Genomic DNA, 6,550 nt, shown 5'->3' with positions numbered 1-6,550 from the left:
TCACTAACCAATAATATGCAAGTAAAACATTCAATCATGTCCAAGGACTAAAATGTGACAATCAAATTTAAAATTTTTTTACTATTCTCAAAATATTACTACTAGGAAACACTCCAAGGACTAAAATGTGACGATCAAATTTAAAATTTTTTACTATTCTCAAAATATTACTACTAGGAAACACACATGGAGATGTTTATTCAAAATTGAAAATGCAATATAGATCAAACAAAATGCAAAATATGAAAAACAAAATAAGTATGAAAGCAAAGTACGAAGTGAAAAGAAAAAAACAAACTCCTCTTTATTCCTAGCGGTCGCAAACGATTCAGAAGTAGAAGTCATGCCGACATATGGGATGGTCTGAGTATATGTGAGGGCCTTCTTATTGTGATCAGTGTAATGAAACATCTCTCCCTCTATTTTTGTCTCCTCGATAGTACTTCTAGGTGGTCGAAGAAGATTCGGGTATAAAATCTAATATGGAAGTGGAATGTTATGAGTTGAGGTAAGCACATCTCCTACCACCATTTGCTCCTTTAAAGTTCTTCCTAGAAGTTGAAGGTGGTTCAATTGGAGCAACTACTCTAGGAGCCTTCAAAAATGGGAAATACACATCTCCCATACGTATGCGGGGTAAGGAAAAAGATGAAATAATGTCAGTCTCTACAAAGCGTGTCTCGAGAAGTGGATCACACCCAATAAAATCAATTATAGGTACCTCTATGAAATTTTCTAAAAAATCGTAAGAGATACTAACCTTACAGTGCTGAAAGGTACCTAGAGGCTCTGGACACTTGAATATGGCATTCTCCTAGTCAAGTAAATGCTTTGGCTTTGGTTCAGGTGATTGTGCAACCGAAGGAAGTGATTATTGGGGCTTTGCCTCCATAGCACAAGTCCCTACATTTCCATCTTCAACAAATGCATCAACATGCTCAATTGGGCCCCATCATCATCAAAAAAAGTTGCAACAACAATATCAGCACAGTAAGAATTATCTACAACTACAATATCAAAACATAAAAAAATTAAAGGAGTCAAGATCAGGGTTTGTCACAAACTCTACGATCCATCTCACTGGAGTATTGTGCTTGTCGTTGGGCAACATATTTGTAAACTAATCCAACTGCATATGCACTCTTTGCCATGATTCAGCATCTTCTTGTTATGCCTAGAAAGTATAAGTTGCTTGTTGCAATGAATATTGTTGTTGTTGCTCTATCATTTGTTGGATAATCTTCTTAAGCTTATGTATTGACAAATCTGGTTGACTGAAGGTAGAAACTTCTCCACTGAACTCTTGAAATGTTCCCCAGGGAGCTGACTCGATTTGTTGGACCGAATGTGACCAGGTAGGTATATAATCATCTTGAAATCACTGTGGCCTTTGATATGATGGATATGACTTAGTAAATTAACTATGTGCATTCTCATACCTAAAACGTCAATGATCCACCCAATTAGAATTATAGGCATTTGAAAATGACTCACACATATTTTGTTGTTGATTGATAGTATTGTTGTTGAGGCTGATAATACTAGGATTGAGGATGAAAATACTAAGGCTGCTCAGAATCTAGTGTTGTGTATCCCATACATGTAATTTGATTCTTCTCCCCAACCAGAATCACAAGTCTCATTGACACCTCCAAATTATTGAAAATAAGTATCCATGTGTTGCATATAAGAGAAATTCTTTGTTCTTACACTGAAACACTAGCAAACAAGATGAAAAGATACAGGAATATATATGATCAAAAACATGGATATCTGAATATTAAAGTACTCAACAATAATTTTTTTCTTCAAATTTTAATAAAAATAGAAAATAATTTCCTCAACAATGGCGCCGATTTGATATGGCCCATTTTGTGTCGCCCTACGGTATCACACAATTAATACCGAAACCCTCTCTACACTAATATAACATAGGGAATGACTCAAATCGTCTCTCACAAGGAATGTAACCGGTAATAATAAATCTTAGGATCAATTTATCTACAAATGGAGTGTTTTGTGGTTTTGGGTTTTTAGCATTTCAAATGGGGTTGTTTTATTGAGACAATGGTAACGTGAATCCTAATATAATCTAATCTAACCATTGAAACAAAACAAGCATTGCAAATCTAATTAAACTACGATGAAGTAGGAATTGAAGGAAACATAACAAAATGCATTCCTAATCTAACCTAACCACTTGCATTCTAAACAAATAACAAACATCTATAGCATTCAAACACAAACAAGACAAAGCATGAATTAAGTAAATTAAAATGCATCAACAAAAGTAAGAGCATTTATACAGTAAGAACTCCATTCGAAGCTGAAAGCTGTACAAACAGAAATGCTTCATGAAAATTTGTTGAAATCTGTTCACTTACAGAATCTATGCTACTCTTTTGAATTGATCTCTGATCCAAATAAATTAAATTCAAAATATTATTGATTGAGTGTTAAATGCAAATCAGAATACTTTCCAGTTTAAAATTCTGAAACATTAAATCTGTGAAAACCAGAATGTAGAATCGGCCTTAATGCTGAAAATTTTTAGAAGTTGAACCCCTAGCACCTGAGCTAAGATAGAAACTTTGCTTCTAATGAAGATTACTTGATAAGCAAATGAACTATCAGATTTGAAGGGTGTTCTGATTTACCAGCAATGGAAATAATTAGAAACTGAGGTGTTGCTGTAAATGAGCTATCAGCAGCAACAAGTTTGTTCCGTGATGAATCAGTTGTTATAAGTTATGTGCTAGGCTCCTTATGTAGCTTCGTGATCAATGGCACATCTAATTGCACTGCAAAGAGGTCTTCCAATAACTAGAAATCCAGATTAACTTAGAATCTGAATTGAGTGCAGAAATTAAGGAGGATGCTGGATAAACAGATTGCAATTCAGAATCAAAGTTGTATCATAGGAGCAACATATAAACAAGGAAATAGTCAAATTAAGTCTTGTATGATGCAGGAAAATTTAGTATTTCAGCCTTCTATAGCCTTCTATAGTCTTGTTCAGTGATACTCATTCAAGTTACAAAATTGTTGCTAGGATTTGTTTCTTCAATATGTCATGTGAAAAATTCTGTTGCAAGTTATGAACAGCAAGAGTTCAAGTGTACCATTGAAATTGAATGCATCATTTCACCTACATATGGCAGATTCGAGTTTCTAATGTTGAGATTGCAGAGAAGGGTTTCTGCTGAGCCTTATTTCAATAGTGTAATTTTAGATTTTTTTTTTTGAAGGCTATTGTAAGAAAAAGCAATCTGACTACATATGAGACACAGATTTGCAAATCTGATTTTCGATATTTGGCAGCTTATTTATTTGAGCTGGAGCCTGAATATGAAATTTGAACCTTGAAATTTGGAAGCTGCAATTTTTCAAATGACTGAATCAAATTCCAGAAACTAGTGATTGGATCAATGAAGAAGAATTCCCTAATCTGATTTTGACCAACTGTACTGATACATAATCTTGTCAGTGATGAAATTGCACAGAAATTGAAGCTGAATTTTCAATACAATTCTAAACTTGGAAGTTTCGGTTATATGCTTTTATGAGATTTAGTTTTTTGTCATAGTTTAGTGATATATCTGTAGTTGACATTTGAAATCAACTTGAAGTAGTGCAGGAATTCAGAGATCTGTAGATTCAACAGTGATACACATGCTGTGAGAGATCAATTCGCCAATTCTTGTCAGTAAAACCTTGGAGTTCCTGTTGAGCCAGTATTGAATGTATTTCCATGAAACCTGAATTCTTCATGGGTTTAGAAATTCTGGAATTGTATCAACAGATGAAAGAAAAAAATAATATAGCTGTATCAGATTTCTTTTTGTCAAAGCTTGTATGAGATTTCTGTGAATCAGTGAACTTAATTCATAAATTTGTAGCTGCACATCTGATTGGCTCACAACTGTGAGACCTTGATGCTGGAATCTTTAAAAGCAAATTACAGAAAACAGAATCAATTTACAGGAAATTGCAGTACATCATAGATTCAAATGGAACAACTAGATTTGCAGAAATATCATACACTTTTGCTGTTTTCTGAAGTTGATGCTGTAATTTGATTTCTGAAATTGTAGTTGGTTCGAGAGTAGAAACAGAAAAAAGAAAATCTGTAGAAAGAGAAACAGTGGTTGAAAGTGATTCTGTTTGTACAGATTTCAACAAGACGGAGAAAAGAATGATCAATATGGCAATTGATCATTCGGATAAACAGTGCTCAAGGCGCTTGCTCTGAAGAGAGACCCGTCGCTTCAGATTTAGAGGTAGTAAGAGCATTTTGGCCGGCCTTTAAGTCCGCCCGAAGGGACTCCAGCTCCGCTCTTTGAACGTCCAGGTTTTGTTGTCGCTCAGAGGATAATTTAGTCTAGGCCGTCAACTCCGCAATATGTATAGCCTTTGATTCATCTAACTAAGAGGAGAGACGCTAGACTTTTGTGATTTTCTCATCTAGCTTGGCCACTATATTCGCTCGGCTGGCCATCTCTGAGCGGACCCTATTTTCGATCGTCTTCAAGGCATCCTTTGATTTCTGCACCTGCTCTGCATTAACTTTACTCAACGCTTGAGCCTCTTGAAGTTCTTTTTTTAACTGGCTCAACTACTCGTGTTGAGCCTAACTCTCTTATGGTGAGGGGGTGGGAGCATAAAAAGAGTCCACCTCTGACAGGTGCTTCTTCAAGACTTCATTTTCCTGGGTTAGGTTGGCCAATTTATGCGCCACACCTACCCCAATCGCCAGTGCTACAAGAAAAATGACATTAGAGGTGTTTGAAGTGAAAAGTAGAATGAAAGTCAAAGCATACCGTGGTTAGGTCGTAGGCATGCTCATCCGCTGTTTCCGCCATGTTGTTTTCATCCAGCTTGCTCGCGGCTTATTGCCAGGCCTCCATTAATTGGCCCCTCAATAATACTCAACCACTGATCGGAGGAGAAGTTGAGGGGGAAGTGATCGCCTCAGCAGATGGTACATCATAGTAGTCCAAAAATTGGTAGAGCAGCTTTGGCTCAATGTCGGGAGTTGGCGCAGGCATAGGCTTAGCAAGGGGGTGACTGGAAAAGTGGTAGGCTGCTGAGCAGATCGGCTGGGAGAGCCAATCAGCTGGGAAGTGACCTCTTGGATTGGACTGTTGGAAGGGAGAGCGGAGACGGATGGACTAGCGAACAAAGTTCGCTTGGAGGATTACGCCGAGGTCTCTTCCGGGACAAGCGTAAGATGGGGTGAGGGCACCATGATGGAGGACGCTCATCCCTCTAGAACTTGTATCAAAGGAGCGAGCAGGTGCCTCTAGCACCTCCTCTTCATTTGCACTACCACCTCATCATGTGGAGAATCTTCAGAAGTTGGAGAGGGTCGGCCGGCAATTCCTCTAGTGCAACCACTTCACTGGTTACAGTCGCTTAGCTGCTAAATGCCCCGCCAGAAGGATCGGTCGGCTGCTGATCTCGCTCATCTAGTAACATTTGCTCTTGTCGGAGTAGCTCATCCTCTTGTAACTTAATATGCTCAATAGCTACAACCTCGAAGAAAGCGCCCATTGTATAAAACAAGAAAGATTTTAGTTAGTGATAACTTAATTGACAAGTCGATTAGCCTTACCAAAAGAACAACAAAGTGATACCCGGATCGAGCTTCATTCAAACAAGTAGAGCAGGCCTTCCTTTAATAGCTTGGGAACCTTGAATTGCTCCCCGCCCAACTTCTTGGAGTAGGAAATGAAGGCCAAGTTGAGTTTGAAATTCCCAAGGTCAGGGATAGAGGGAAGTTAGATCTCCACTCAGTTGGCCAGGAGGCTGGTTCGGGCATTTGGATAAAAAAAAAAATGAGATTTCCATCCCTTACTTGAGTAGGGCAATTCTTTGAAGAATACTATCTTAGAACGAGATTGGAACAAAAAAAACTTCTGGTTTTGATTTCTTAGGGTAAGAATACAGATAAAAATTATGGAAAGTTAGAGGAATGTCATATAAGCGAAACAAAATAAACATTCCGCACATAGTGCGAAATGTGTTTAGAGAGAGCTGTTGAAGTGGGATATCAAACTAATGACTTATTTCTGAAAGGAAGAAGGGGATTAGGAAACTCAAACCGGCTACCATCTAGTCCTTAAAAAAGTAACATGGCCTTCAGGTGGGCAATGAGGATAATCTTCAGGGGAGGTGGGGGGGGGGGGGGGGGGTCGGATATGGTACTGCTAGGAGTATATTGCAGACAGATCATTTCTTGGTCAGTGTTATTAAAATTTGAGCGGGTAAAAGAGTACCACGGAGCAAAAGATTCCTAGGTCATGGTGCAGTATAGGGAAAACAAAGAGAGAACAGAGGAGGAACTTACTGATAGTAAGGAAGAAAGACGCGTCGATGGAAATGTAACACCCGCCCCTTCTGCTAGGGCGGGGTTACGGGAAAACATACATACATATTAATCTATTTCTAAAGCAGCGGAAGTATTTATTAATATATTCTCTTAAGTTTATAAATTATTTTTCTTTTTAACACCAATAACTAATTATCTAACCATTTATGATCATATGAG

The 6,550-nt window shown here is 37.9% G+C and overlaps 1 long non-coding RNA gene across 1 annotated transcript; it reads right to left on the bottom strand.

Moving 5' to 3' along the window:
* Window positions 1–4,001: 4,001 nt before the first annotated feature.
* LOC122021368 lies at window positions 4,002–6,134 on the bottom strand. Its single transcript, XR_006122544.1, has 3 exons — window positions 5,637–6,134; window positions 4,821–5,528; window positions 4,002–4,758 (listed from the first exon to the last, which is right to left on the bottom strand). It is a non-coding gene; the product is annotated as an uncharacterized LOC122021368 (long non-coding RNA).
* Between the last annotated feature and the right edge of the window lie 416 nt (window positions 6,135–6,550).

The sequence above is a fragment of the Zingiber officinale genome, chromosome 1B (genome assembly GCF_018446385.1).
Source record: "Zingiber officinale cultivar Zhangliang chromosome 1B, Zo_v1.1, whole genome shotgun sequence".
NCBI classification, from domain to species: domain Eukaryota; kingdom Viridiplantae; phylum Streptophyta; class Magnoliopsida; order Zingiberales; family Zingiberaceae; genus Zingiber; species Zingiber officinale.
Note: the sequence above shows the minus strand (reverse complement) of the source record. Positions and strands in the feature narration are given on the sequence as shown.